This window comes from Argiope bruennichi, chromosome 11, assembly GCF_947563725.1.
Source record: "Argiope bruennichi chromosome 11, qqArgBrue1.1, whole genome shotgun sequence".
Taxonomy (NCBI): Eukaryota; Metazoa; Arthropoda; class Arachnida; order Araneae; family Araneidae; genus Argiope; species Argiope bruennichi.
In genome coordinates, this window is record NC_079161.1 from 1,053,358 (window position 1) to 1,069,441 (window position 16,084).

Consider the following 16,084-nt stretch of genomic DNA (forward strand, 5'->3'; position numbering starts at 1 on the left):
AAATGTCATCAGAAACAGCTAGATCATATTAATTATTGTGTACCAAAATGTTTTATGTAATATTGTTTGGATTTAGTAGGATTCTCAATTTGTTTTTTATTGGTCAGGTAATACAGCTAGTCACTTTAGGCAATCAGCTGGTTCGCTGGGAATATTGGTTGATTTCATAAAATATTCCTTCATGTCGATGATTCAGCCATATTGTCTGTTATCAAAGCCGTATAATTTTAATTCTCTTTTTTCCGAATTCTGTAAAATTATGTAAACGAACCATTTTAATGGAATCAACTCCCTAACATTATTGAATTTTTAAAACCGTAAATATCAGGTATGTCTGTCTCTTAAATTTTGGGATATTGTAACTTTACCTTTTTATTTGTCTTGTAAGCTACATAGATTCATTTATATTGGGCAGAGGTTTACCGTTTTCTCCTGTATTGTATTTGTTAATGAATCTATATTTCCATATATTTAAAAATGAACCACTCTATCTGAAATTTTAAGCATACCAAATTTACTCTCTTTGATTTAGCCCTCGACCTATCATAAAAAAATTTACATCATTTTGTGGAGATAACTGATGTTCTAAATACAGTTCAGGCTTGAGTTGACTCTCCTATTGCAGACATTGTAACAGTAAGAAAGCAAAATAAAAATAGCCATCAGCATTTCTTTATAAATTGATGCTTTTAGAATATTTGTTTTTGGCCTCGTTTGGATAATTATGGCAGTCGAGAAATTAGTATTTGCCAATTCTGATTTTTGTGGGCACAAACTCTTACTAATTTGAAACCTTGTATAGATTACGAATAGAATATAGATTAGATATTAATGTCTCCATTTTATAATGAAATATTTTTCTCTTCAGCTGTATTGCACCTCATGCCTTCTCGTACTGAAAGATTCACTTCGGTTTTTAATTCTCTCAGAAATTTATATTGTTATGACATCAGTTCAGATGATCAGAACAGATGACATCAGTTCCGCGAGTATTTTCCCTTATTTTCGCAGTGTGCTTTTAATCTAAATTATCATTTTAAAACTTGTTTGGATTGTATAGCCAAGTTATAAAATACGATATATATATATAAAAATAAGAAAGGAATGTTTAGTTTTATTTATTACGCCCCCCCCCCAACTTGAGATAGCAAAAGTTGTAAATGAAGTAAATCGATAAAATGTATCATTTAAGATTTTGGTGATAAAGATAACGAGTACAGCAAATAGCTTTTGACGCACGTAATTTACTTAACTTCCGTATAAGATGACATCCTAACTGCACAATTATTTAAACTCATATAATAATTATAAGACATCTGAAATAGTGTTGCGTTCTAAGTGATTTTTTGCATTTTAAATTATTTTACACTGTCCACTTCATTGAAGATTTTTAAATGCAGCGATTCCATGATTGAGACAGACTCGCAATTCTATGCGACGGGAGTGCCGAGCCAAAAACACGCGCGCTGTACGCGAAATTCGATTGGATTATTTAAGGATAAAATCGTTTCTTTCGTTTTCCTATTAAAATTAAACAGTTACTTGAAATTTAATTGATCCCGACGTGAAAAAACTAAATCGAACACTGAAAAGATGTAAATAATTTAAAAGGGGACATCGACAGCATCAGCGATGCAACTGAATTAGACATTTAGGAGATCGTTATATAGTTTGATCAATCACAAATGTATAAAAACGATTGGGCTTGCAATGAAGAGGAAAAGAAATTTGAGGTTCAGATCACAAGCCTCAGATCAGAAAAAGTGAATGCATCCGACGCTACACGGTATGTTATGGACGGTATAAATGGCAACTGAACTTGCACATTAATGGAATTAAATCTGATGATATTACAATAGTAGGGTTTACACCCCTTTAAAAGGCCATTTTTTTCTACTCATAGTATGTTAAAATATTCATGAAGATTGAGATTGGCTTAAGAAAAGTTAATCATTTAGTGTATGAAATAAATTTAATTTGATTGACAAATTAAATTAGTTATTTAATAATGAAGTAACAAATTAAGACAAGCCATTTTGTGCGAGATAAGGAGCTAAAACATGCGAGTTGCTACTTTATCGAAAAGTTTAACTAATGCCAAAATACATCACTTCCTATAGAGATTGATGAATGTCGTGAAAAGCATACTTCCCATGACCAGAGAAAGGGATAATATTAAAATTATTAACTTTAAATACTTTTAAACTGACAGTAAAAAAGGGATTTATAGCTTGTTTAAATTTATAAAACTTCTTCTAAATAATCTTTGCTAAAAAAAATGTAACATTTTTTATAAGGGAATTTGATAGGAAGCAATTCTTCGAATGGAGAAAAATATTTGATACGTTGTGCAAGAGTAATTGAAAGCGGTAAATGCTTGCATGATACACTAGTAAATAACAGCTAAATCTAATGTTCGCGTATGTAATGGGGAATAAAAGAACACAAAGAAAGAATGCTCTCGCATTGAAACCACACAGAAGTCGCATGCCGGCTCATAAAAATGGCGTCCGGATGCGAGAGATGTGGATTCACGGGAGCCTTTCATTGGCCTCCAAAATGTCTCCTTTTTCTTTTGCAGGAGAACAGCGAAATGCTTTTTTTCTTTAAAAATTTAAATGCAATTAAAATTCATCTGATTTTGATAACAAGGAAAAAAAATAGGTACAAGCACTTTAAAAAGAGTAAAGAATAATTCTACAAGTCCCAAGTGTATCGAATTCAGTTGATTGAGTTCATAAAGTCCGAATTCTTCACAAAACATCCACAAGAGAAGCTGAGAAAAAATAAGAAGTTTGTTCCTTGCAGAGTAATAAACTAAGCAGTTTATCCTTTCAAATTTTTGCGAAAATTCTCGATTACAGCAAAAGCCAGTCCATTGCAGAATATCAGTTTCCTTCTTTTAAGTTTTATCAAACGGTACTATGAGCAAGACGTACATGTTGCAAAAGCAAGTATTCACATCCGTCCTGTAGCATGCTGGGGGAAGAGCGCCCGCCTCGCAGCATGTGGAAAAGAAAAGAAATGATATTAATAACAATGCAATATACAAAAGTAAAACAATGTCATGAAAAAAGAATAATAAAAAGCAGCAATGAATTTGCTTTAGATAGGTTCGTGACTTCTGAAGTATGTTCTGTTTGATTCGGATGCATCAACTTGCAATTGTTCTGGTGGTAATCGTTATTAATTATTACTTTCGTATATATGTAATAGAGAGAAAGGGTTGAAATCATAAAAAAAAAAAAAATCGAACTCGAGATTCTGACGAATCTCCGCCTTTCAGTCCTTACATTACATACATACATACATATTTTTGGCATTATACCTGTATGTCTGACCGTCTATGTCAAAAATTCAAAAATGCTTTGAGCTACACGGATCATGAGCATCAGGGTTTTTTTTTTTTTATAAAGGATAATATTAAAATTGATTACTGGCATTAAAGGAAATTTGCTATACTGGCTTTACACCAAATGTTCGGATTTTTATCAAATTTTGAGCTAAATTCGTTCGGAGGAAGTTGTCTGTCCGGTTGTTCGAATATAAGTTAGCACGATAAATACAAAAGGAAGACAGCTAGATCGATATAATTCGAGACACAGATTTCATTATATTGCAGACACATATCAAATTTTGAACTAAATCAAATAAAGACCGCTGTGTAACGCGTTATTTCAGAAGCATGTAAACGAGATTACTCAAAGATACAATGCCTTAAAAGTAGTCACAAAACTACATACCAAATTTAATATAGGAGAAGTTCTGCATCAAATTTTCGTTTCAGTTCCTTGGGAATAATTTGAACAAATTCGTATTTCAGATACTATTCACCTTTTTCAAGGATTCATCGCCAAACACACGCCAAGGTTCACACGAATGATTCAGTAAAAATGCTAAAGTCACGCCAGAGGTTAATATTTCGTAACTATTGTACGCCAATGCCATGCAAGGCATTCTTTGAGATAACACCTTTATTACAGAATATGCGAGAAAGTTATGGGATGACCACTTCCGCTGATCTTTATGCAGCGTCAGTTTCTCGTAATGATCAGGATTGACCAAGTACATTTCTTACATTATCTACTAGCTATTAGTAAAAAGATATTCATTGAAAGGTATAGATATAATCGTTAAACATCAGGAATCAGAATTTCCTTAACAGTAGCAAGTGTAGCCAAAACGTAAATTTTATCGAGTCAATTATATCGCAAGGTAGAAATCGATACACGTCGGGTTTGTTTTTGCCAAAAAAATACACGTGTTCCCTGACTCATCTCGTATTAAAAATTAAGGAAAACGAAGAATGAATGATAAAAAAAAATAAAAAATAATTGAATTTCACTAAAAGGCAGGAGTAGATTCAATCATTTGCCGATCCTAGGCATTACACATTACTTAGTCCCTCTTTTAATAAATTGACCCGTTTGACTTCACATTTCACACCAGGTATTTTAATTAAACAGCTTGTTAATGATTTATTTCAGTTTATTTTATATTATTTCTAAAATTCTGTGGAAATTTGTATGCAATTAATTATTTATAATCAATGTTTGATGACCAGCTGGTTTATCGGACATATTGATTGCGTTCAATTTTCATGTTATCCTTTATAAAAAAAACCCTGATGTTCATGATTTTTTCTATTAATTTTTTTAATCACTTAAATGCCATGTAGCCTATAATTGAATGATAGCAAAAGTTGCCATTCATTGTAGAATTATATACGTATGAAACACAGCTATGATCATTTTATATCTCTCTGCATTATCCGTGGTCCATAATATGAATCGCCTGTGATTCAAACCTATTATTTAATTACGCAAGCCCATCTCTATTACAATTTAAATATAGTAAATGATTAAGCATCTTAAGATCTAAATCACATGAAATGAATGCACTAAGCATGAAACTGTTTTAGACATTAAAATTTTCATTTTAAAAGCCTCAGGCTTGTTCCATTCATTATATGAATCAACTCTAAATGAATCAAATCCCATAGCATCAGAATACCATTAACAACGTGACTGAGTGAACTATTTTATAATCACATATTAACTTTCGTGGCAGAGCAACTTTTACTTTCTAGTACGCGTGATGCAGTAATCGTCAAAAAAGTCTAACTCATTTATAGTTTTCCATCTCTTAAGCTTCATTCTAGATGAGGCAGCCCTTTTTTCTGTAATGCTTTGTTTCGATAGCTAAAAATATATCGAAATAAAAAAATTAATTGTTCGGACATATTCAATTTATTGCAATGATATTTTTTCCTACCCCAAACCAACTCTTTAATATGACTTTTCAGACATTTTAAAATCTCGACTGGAATTTAAATCCAACATTTTTTGAAAACAGCCCAAAAAAGTTATTGGAAAATTTCAATTAAAAAATATATTCCCAGACATTTAAAATCTGCTTCCAAAACTTTTTGAAAACACTCTCCAAAATTTTTTAAACAAATTTAGATTTCACAACGTAACAGTTCCGATTATATATAATTTATAATACATTTAATTATTTTGAAGTAATTAATCACAAAATTTGAAAAAGTTATAATTTCTCATTCATTGAATCATAATTTAATACTCATATCTATGAAAAAACATTCTTTTCCACCAAAAAAACATCAATTATTATAGACCAAAATTAGAAATAAATATTAAGTTAATAGCCAAAGAATCAAAAAGAAAGATTAACTGAATCCGGCCCGAAGACTTTCTCAAGGGTCACCCTCAGGCAAGGATTCAAACCAGGGATTTTTTCTGTGAGGGGTCTGACTTTCGTCCAACAAACTGACCCCTCGTGACCCGAAAATCCCAGAAAATTGAGGTTTTAGAGATAAATTAGTATCACAAGATTAAAACAAGTAAAAACACTAGCAAAAAACAATCCAAATAATACCACAGCAAATCAAACCACAAAATACATGAAAATAGAACTAAAAAGTAATATAAACACAAGGCAAAATACTTACAAATTGAAAGCACAATTCTGAAGAAAACTACTTGAGGTTAAAACGTGCTATTGTAGATGCATTTTGTTAAACTAAACTAAAATTTAATTTTTCCACGTTTACAGCTATATCCGCCTCCCACGTTTCGTCATAATGCATCGTCATAAAACTTGAAGCGCCATCTATTCAATTAAAACTCAAAGCTAACAAACCGGAGGAAGTCAGAAATTAAACAGACCTTCTCTTATCAAAACTTCTATATTGCAAAAGTTTTTGGGAAATTCGTTAATAGTTAAATTTTTAATGAGATTGTTTGTTGCTAAGATATAAGAGCTTTTATTATTGCAAATTTTTTTAATCCTGTTAAATTGTAAAAATATCAAATTTTTGAAAATTTTAGAGTTTAAATTAGAATGGTAGTTACTAAGTTTAATTATTTTAAAGTTAAATTCATCCCTTTTATCATAAATACCTATCTGTATGTTTGTTGTTACTGAATTGTCTATACCTATATGTTTGTTGTTACTGAAAAATTAAAATATTAAAGTATAGAAAAGACATAACTTGCCTGTCATTTTGCTCTTAAATATATGATGCATCATAGAGTTTAGTTTAGTTTAGTTTAGTTACATTAACGTCCCGTTTTAAAGCAACACTAAGGCTATTTTTGGGACAGACCTCATAATTTTGAACCGCGGTCAGATGACGAGTATGACATCTGAGCTGGACCCACTCTCCAAACTTCCATGCCACACCAGCGGATGGACGTTTGGCCCCGACGGATTTAAAATGCTTCAGACCCGCTTACACGATGTTTTTTCGGTGGAATCGGGCCTCGAACATGAAGCCCTCCAGGTCCGATGTCGGTACCTTATCACTAGGCCACCGCGGTCCTTGATGCATAACAGAAAACATGTGGTTTAGAAAAATAATTACTAATCTGATCTCCCTAAAAAATTCGTTTAATATTTAAAACTGAACTATTCCGTTTTTTAAAAGAAAATCATAAAATAAAATTATTTCTGAAAACAATATTTTCATTGCTAATCTTTGATATTTCAGTACTTTTTGACAACATTTAAAAAAAAAAAAAATACAGAAAAAACTTCATAATCATATATACTACACACTTTTTTAAATTTTTAAACGTTTTAAAATTGATTTTTTAACAAGAACTATATTTTGAATTCATTTAAACATTTAAATATTTAAAATACAATACGAGAGTTATAAAAACCATTTTATGTATATCTCGGTAAGAAAATTTTCTATGGACTTAAGAAAAATTTACATTTAAAATCGAGTCCATAGAATTTCTAAATTTTAAATTTACCAAAATTTAAAAATTATTAATTAGTTAAGATAGTTATAAAAAAATAAATGTCTAAATCATCATGACGAGGGATAATTAACACCAAATTAAAGCAAAAATAAATAAATAAAATGAGTAGCAAAAAATAGTCTGGAGAATGTTTTTTGATGAAATTACAATTCAGCACAATACTGGTAATTGGGTATATCCTAGATATTTGTGTTAGGAGCCAATTTTTTCCTAATTCCTTCAACTTTAGCATATCAGTTTTTGAGTTTCAAAATTTTATTACATTTTAAAAATTTTGAACAAAAATATGGAACATTGTAATTTTTGTTGAGGCATATAAAATTGGCAGCAATATATCAATAATACTTTAATTTTAAAACGATATATAAATTCTCCAGATAATAATTTTTAAAATTTTATCCAGAAATTATGATAATCAAGGAATATCAATGTAATATTGCTAAAATATCAGGTTCAATCTGCTTCTATATTCCTGTTGTGCTTGATCAGACTAAGTGTTCAGAAACTTACTGCATGAGAGTTGATTTAGGACAGACCTCATCATTTTGAACGTTGTTCAGATGACACAACGATATTTAAATCATTATCCCACTTTCCATAATTCCAATCAAAACCAAAATAAAGACGATTAATCGATTGTTACTGACATTTGTTTGCTTTTGTGCATATAAGTAACGTAATAATTTCGAGATTCAATTTTTACTTTCTCGTATATGTAGCATAGAGAAAGTATTGTAATTGTCGAAAAAATCAACCTCGAGATTTAGAACAACACACTTTTGGAAAATGTCTGTCTGTCTGTGAAAAAATAACTCAAAATTGTTTTGAGCTAGACGGAGGAAATTTGATACTTAATCTTTCCACGAAATTTGTAGATTTCTATCAAATATTGAGAAATCCATTCAGAGGAAGTCCGTTTCTCCGTCTTTTCCAATACAATGAGGCACGCTAACTACTAAACGAAAGGTGTTAGACAAATGCAATTCGGTTCACAGATTTAACATCTATAGAATACACACTTGTCAAACCTTAATCTGATAAAGAGTTGACTGTCTGTCGGTCTGTACTTTCAGAAAACATGTAAACGCGATATAAGCATGTAAAAACGTAATGATTCAAATATATCAAATTTGATATGCCATTTTGAGACTACAAATGTAGTTTTGTATCAAATTTTTGTTTAATCATTTAGGAAATACACTTCTAAAACACAAATTCGGTTTTTTGGATACTATTAACCGCATGTGAGGGATTAATAGCTAAAAAACTAACTAAGGATGACACGATAAATTCGGTAAAAAATGCTAAATTCATGCCAAAAAATATTTCGTACCTATTGTATGCCAATATCATGTAAGGTATTCTAGAAGTTACTCATTCCATATTAAAAATACATTTAAGGTATATTTTTAAGAGAATTTTTAGGTATGATATAAATTAGGTATACATATAAATTTTACTCAGAAAATTATTTATTAAAAATATCTTTGTAATAAAATTGAAAAATAAATATATATGAGTAAAATGTTGGCAAATTAGTACTCTAGTATTAAATAACATTGCATTTAACTATAGATTAATGATGAGACATAAAAGATTAGTCATGAGACATTCTCATGACATTTTATAAATCAGAGACATAATAACCAAAACTATGCATATTTTCATAGTTTAATTTTAGTTTATTTTTTATTAAAGTAAGAAAAACTAATCATTAATATATTAAGTTAAAATAGTTATCCTAAATTGACCTGTTTATTTAAAAAGGGATCTCCTAACGTACTACATTGCCTATGGTTCAAAAAATACTTGGATAAAAAGTTGGAATCCAGCATTGCATTATCTAATCGGAGCAATGATAATTTAGGTCTCATATTGTAATAAAGTGGTATTCAAAGGAATAGCAAGTGTTGTTTTTTTTTAAAAAAGGTAATAATATTTTATACTTACTAAATCAGAAAAACTTCTTAAAATGTAAGTTTTTATATTAATTAAAAGTAACCTTTTTTTTTTTTTTTTTTTTTTTTTTTTAGAAATGGAAGATTTTATAATGCGTAACAAAACAACGTAGTTCAGTCCATTTCGTATAAATATAAATTCAAAACAAATTCTGAATGCAATTCTGTTCTGGATTTTGTTGAAAATAAATTCTGGCTTTTCTATCTGACTCGAACATATTCTGGATACATTTTGAGACGAAATTTTAAAAATGTTTAGCTGTCAGATATCATCCACACACGCAAAAAGAGAGATTATTTCAAATTTAAATTACATTGTGTTATAAAATTACACATTGTGTTATAAATTACATTGTTTGTTATACCATAGATATTCTTCAATGAAACTTAAGATTAAAACAGAAATATTTCTGAAAACTTTATGATGATGATGTCGTGTCCGCGTTACCACGGAAAGGGGGTGGAGTAGCTTCTTTAGGGTAAAGATCCACCCCTGAGCACCCGAGGGAAGAAGTCTGACTTCTAGCTCATATGAAGATGAAACTCACACATTCGCTTGCAGAACCCCTTTTTGCAGAGGGGCACATTCACACACCTCACAGATAGAACACAGATGAAGAACAACCGTGCCTGAACCGGGATTCGAATCCGGGACGCCCAGATCAGGGGGAAGATGCACTATCCCTATGCCAGGACGCCGGCTTTTGAAAACTTAAAATTCCAAAATAAATGTTCCATCGAATTATCTTTTAACAGAAAAACTTTCTAAACGGATTTAAAAAAAATCGGAGTTTTCATTGTTTTCCAATTCATTTACGAATAATAACTTTCAGGATTAAAAAATAAATAAAAAAAGAGAGGGAGAGAGAGCAATTTCGATCTGAGATCCACTTTGTTTAGCATTTTTCAAACCACCTGCTTGTTTTTAGTCTTCTTTGCTTTCTGTGTCCCAGAGTCGGCGTCATAAATTATCATAAATGCGTGCGCATCACATGGGCAGTTGAATCTTGAAACTTTTTTTCAGTTCGTCGTTCGATGGGAAAGCAAACTGTCAGCGATTCTGTGTCTTATATAATGGATTATATATTTCAACTTAATAATTTCGTTTATAGGCTGACGTTGCTGTTATTTTAACAAGATTCATTCGGTAAGTTTGTTTGCTTTTTTTATGCGTAGGCACTTTTTTGTTTTTTGATTCACTCTTAAAAAAATTATCATTACGAGCTGTATGTTTCTGTTTCTATGAGCATTTGTTGCAAGTTAAAATTTGAATTGATGTAGTTTTTTTTAGTTAAGTTTGATACATTACTAGTTGTTTGCAGAATATGTTTTTTTTTTTTTTTCATATAAAGTGTCTACATTGATTTCGATTATTATTTGCCTGTTTTAAAGGATTGCATGTAATTCATATTTAGAATATTTTAATGACCTAAAAATTTTGGATTGATAATAATGGTCTGAGGAAAATGATTAATATTTCTTGCAGAATTTATTGAAAGTATTGAAATTAAATGAAACGCATATCGCTTTATCGCTTCGCACTTTTTCAAGCATTTTATAATTTTTTTTTTTTTTTTTTTTTTTTTTTGATATTTTGAAAATGTTAAAAAATCTGATTTCAAATTTTGATGTATTTGAAGCTTCCATATCAGATTTATTTATTTCATGTTCGTAAAGATGACATTTTCGTAATAAATCTTGACTTTAATCCTACAGGTGTGAAATTTCGAATCCACATTTCTATTGATGAATTGCACTACAATTAGAGTTACTAGCATTTACAGAATTTTATTTTGGACTTAAGAAAGTAACCTTCTGCTGTAAATTGGTGTTAAAGCTCATAGGATCACATTTTTTTTATTTCATTTTTTTCGAGACTTGGGAATGATCGAAAATTTATAGCTTTAATGCATGGAGCTCTTTTTAAAGAATTATCGCGTAAGTTTTTAAGTTAACTAAATAATTAATAAGTTAATAACATTTTTGCATTTGGTCTTTCAATCACTTTTTTTTATCGGTACAGTTTGGTGAACACACATTTTCAAATTTTATTTCAAATCAATCAAAAGCTCGGCTAATCAGTGTGAATTTACCGTCTTATTTAAAAACAGAAATAAAATTATATTCAACGAATTTTGATAATTTTTATAAAAGATTTCAGAAAAAAAAATTGATTGAAATTTGTTTATGTATGTAAATTTTATTTATACTAATTTAATATATTATAAAATATTTGAAATGCCAGCCATGCTGTTTGAAGAAAAACAATTTATTAATTATTAAAGCACTTTTTATCAAATATAATTAGTAAAATAAAAGGTCATTAATCCTGGAGCATTAATAGTAAATGAATTGATTATTAGCATTTACAGAATTATTTTTCAATCACAACAATAATATCCAATAAGAAAATCTAGACTCAGTTTTTAAAAGAATATATTTCACTATACTAATTACCGACTTATAACAAGGTAACTATTTTAGTAAATGCTACTCTAAAAATGATTTATGAACAAAATTTAATTCCTATGTATACTAGTTGTTCCTTATTAGGTTATGTGATTTTATTTTTAAATTATTTTAGACTCGTGAGAGGCTATTGTAATTCTTGTATTGAATATGTTATCAATTCTTATTAAATGTTTATTTTTAATTAAATTCAACGTAATTTTTTTAAACTTTTGCCTTATCTGTAAACGACACCATACGGGATTCGCCTCTAAAGCTACCGAATTTTACAAATATTTTTGAATAGTATGTGCTCATTCGGAAGAGCCGTTTTAATATTTTAATTATTTTTAATTAAAATTATCTTCAATTTTATCATTATTCCACAATGTTCCTAAAGATTATATTGACACAAACTTTTTAAAGTTTTAAAAATTAGTTTTTTTGTGATATAAACTTCTGCGCATTTTTTCCTGTAATTTTAATACATGTATTATTTTTTTACATAATTAAGTGCATTAAAATAGATTAATTGGTAGATTCCGAATTGCATAATTGCTGCGGCCATCAACTCAAATCGTGTCGAAACGAATAAAAATCTCTAGTCGATTTAGAATGCAAATTTGAAACAAAATCAGAGTAAAAAAAACAGTTGGTTGTAGATAATTAACAAAATTCATATGATATTCAGATTTAAACGAATAAATAAAAATATTTAATAAATCGTTTCTTTAGTGTGGTCATATTAGTGCGACTGTCTTCTTACTTACTGTGGAAGTTGGAGAAATTGAGAGAGAATAAACTTTACCATTCATCAAAAGCTTAAGAAAATTACTATAATGTTCTTTTAAAAGTAAATCATGTAAATCATTTACGAAATAAAGTTTTAGTAATGAACTTCTCCAGAATTTAATACCGTTTTTTGAAATAGTGGCAATACAAATGCAGGCAGATTGCAAAACATAAATGCGCTTTTTCAATGAAAGTGAAATGATAAATGAAATAAACAGTTAATATCGTAAGCTAATATAAACGATTTTTTTTCGTAAATATTTATAAACAGGAATTTTATATATAAATTTAAAATCGCAGCTAGTAAAGCCATCAAGTTCATTGAATAATGGAACAACGAAACAGGCAATTTATATTCGAACAGTGAATGGAATAATAGGCAAGTTAATTCGAACAATGCGATCAAATGGAATAATAGGCAGTTTAATGGCATCCAAAAATATTCTCAAAAAGTTGTTAAAATTGGAAACATTGTTTAACTATCTATCATTGAAGAGAACTTTTTTGTCACACTATCTTCAAATTAAAAAAAAAATGTCGCACTAAATGTTATTTTTGTGTAGTAATGTTTTCAGAATTAACACTAAGACAAAAGAGATTTCTATTAATTTGATTCATTATAACTGAAATTAAAAAAAAAATTGCTATAAGGTGTAATTTCCTGCCATCCAAAATCGATTAGTGTCAAGTTTGATTAAATTTGGTCAAATAGTTGGATCTAATATGCCAGTGGATTGACATATACAGTTTCTCTTTTAGTATTAAGATAAATTATATATTAAATATGGATTGCGTTTCATCTAAAAGACATGATAGTGATATCACATTAAGATGTTTAATTTTTTTAAAATTATGCCAAAAATTTATGAAATTTTGTTAAAAATGTCTAGGAAATGTTTATATTAATTCTTTAAATCACTTAAAAAGGGCTTGAATAATAAATTCGAACTGTTTTATCTCTGAAAGTTTTGAACTGTGCTCATATTTTTAGAAGCACTTTTTAAAAAGAATTGCTTATAATATACATTTCGATTTGCCAATCATTACGTTTTTAAAACATAATTTCAAATATTTTTGCTCATTTTAGATGCATTTTTTTAAACAGTTGACTGATAACTGCTATATTTAGATTCTGAAAAGTAATTCAATTAATCTGTAGAATAATTAAGATGTATTGATCGACTGCTAGACTATATTATACAGAAATGTTTTCCATTCCCTATTATAATGTTTTTGGCGGAAGGCAGAGGAGAAGAAATATGAAAGAACTGCAATTTAAAAAAGGAAAGGGGCACTGCTTTGCTATTTGTTCTAAGCGTTATTTTATGTAGGTATACCCCTGGGTCTGAATTAGCAATGCTATGCATTTTTTGTGTATTAATAGTATTTTTTTATTGATGGCCTTAAGTTTGTTTATAACCCATCCATTTATTTATTTTACTGTTTGCTTTGATGAATTCTAAGTGAAGAGAATTTTAGGAACCACTTAGTACATCTGAAAGCTAAGGTTATCAGTTCCATATTCAGCTGCCAAGCTTGTATTATTCTTGCTAAGTCAAAATATCATTGCCACATCTCGCTGCAAATTATTTTATTAATGACGCTAAACCTATTTTTTGTGTAGACAAAACAGTTTTAAAACTATAGCTGCAAGCGGCATTTAAATTGGGAAGATTAAGACATCTGCAGTATCAGTTTCAGCTGCTCTTAATCTTAGCTTCCGCTGTACCACCTGAATTAATCTTTTAAAATTCATATTCTCGTTCTCTCCTCCCTGCACAGACCTTTATGCAGATATATTTAATAATATAATATAAACAACTTTGCATAGCTTAAAAAAATCAAATTAACTTAAAATATGTAGGGCTTATTTTATTCTCTTTTAATTTCTCGAACTCAAGGTACGGAGAGAGAATAATAATCAAGAAATTCGAACTCGAAATTTTGAAGGATGTCTGCGAAAAATACAATTTTGGCATTATGTCTGTATGAACATAACTCAAAAGCGCTTTTAGCTAGATGGATGAAGTTTGGCATATGGTCTTTATACCAATTTGTAGATTTCTATCGAATTTTGAGTAATATCTGTTCATAGGAAATCTGGTCGTCGTTTCGGATATAATTTAACAACACGATAATTACAAAAAGAGAGCTAGATAGATAAAATTTGGTACATAAATTTAACGATTGTATTGTAGATGCCTGTCAAATTTTAAGTACTTTCAAAAGCACGTAAACGTGACAAGTAAAAAACGCAGTGACTTAAATATATCAAATTTGGTATGTGGTTTTGTGACTACAAATGTACTTATGTGTCCCTTTTTTGTTTCTGTTAGTTGGGAAAAACACGTTTAAATGACTCAAATATTTAATTTTGTGATATTTTCCGCATGCTAGAAGTCAATCTCTAAAACTCGAAATCTAAATTCCTGCCTGAAGTTAATATTTTGTAACTATTATATGCCATACAAGGCTTTCTTTGGAATAATGCCTTTATTAGCGTATGAGAAGATTTTGAGGAGACCAGTGACGCTGCTTTTATACTATTAGTTTCATGCCCCTAAAAATCAAAACAGTTTTTGAAATTTCCTGTTAGTTTTTATGATAAAAGGGAAAACTTATTTATCATAACAATCAATGATTCAAGTGGAAGAGAAATTTTATTATAATCCTTGAAATTATTTCATGAAGCTGAATTTTATGAAATTGCGTTCCCAAAATATATCCAAATATATAAAGTATTCCAAAAATAAATGTCTGGAATTGTATTGATCTTTTTAGTGCAATTGAAAATCGCATACAAATACGATGAAAACTGGACACATTTGATGAATTTGCTATTGTTTGGATAAAAGCTCATAAAATAAATCAATACATAAATAAATAAAAAATGGGAGTTTTCCCCGAAATTTTTTGCAATTTTTCTAATAAACATGTTACAACCTCCACCTCACTATATAGCTGATCTCTGGCTAGTTCAGATTTATATTTTTACATTCTCACTTGTGTAAATAAAAACAATTGCGTGTAATAAAAACAGACATTGAGTGTATCGTTTTCATGCTATTAGCGAAAAATAGTTATGACAGTTCGATCGGCCGAAAGTATAAAGGATAGTAGGCGAGCATTTCCCTCCCCCTTCTTGAGGTCGAGTTCATTTACAGTTTGGGGAGGATTCTCGTATCGCCCTGCTCCTGTAGTCAAATTACTGTTGAAGAATAAGGGGTTGTATATAAACTTTAATAACATTTTATAATTTCACCTAAAGATTTTCCAGATGTTCCGTTTCTTTTACCTCTGTGTTTGATTGCAATTTATTCATTATGGAAAGACGCATTTGATGTTGAAGCATAACGTTGAAATAGTATATTTGCATATTCATTAAAATCATTGCTGCATCAGAAAATTTAATCATTCAAGAGTTCTCTCTCTCTCCCTTTTTTTTTTTTTTTTTTTTTCATTTTAAGAGTTATTGATATAAATAACACACTAAGTACTTAAAAATTCTCATAAATTTTTAAAAATAATTTTTATAAGTTTTATAAATTTGAAAAATTTTAAATTAGTTAATTTCCACAGCAATTGCTTTCA

At 29.3% G+C, this 16,084-nt stretch overlaps 1 long non-coding RNA gene across 1 annotated transcript in view; it reads left to right on the forward strand.

Annotated features, from left to right (window-relative positions):
• Positions 1-10,290: 10,290 nt before the first annotated feature.
• LOC129956905 (uncharacterized) overlaps positions 10,291-16,084 on the forward strand; it is a 36,836-nt gene continuing 31,042 nt past the window's right edge. The window contains exon 1 of the long non-coding RNA XR_008782712.1: positions 10,291-10,400. This is a non-coding gene — a long non-coding RNA (uncharacterized LOC129956905). The remainder of the gene's footprint in view (positions 10,401-16,084) is intronic.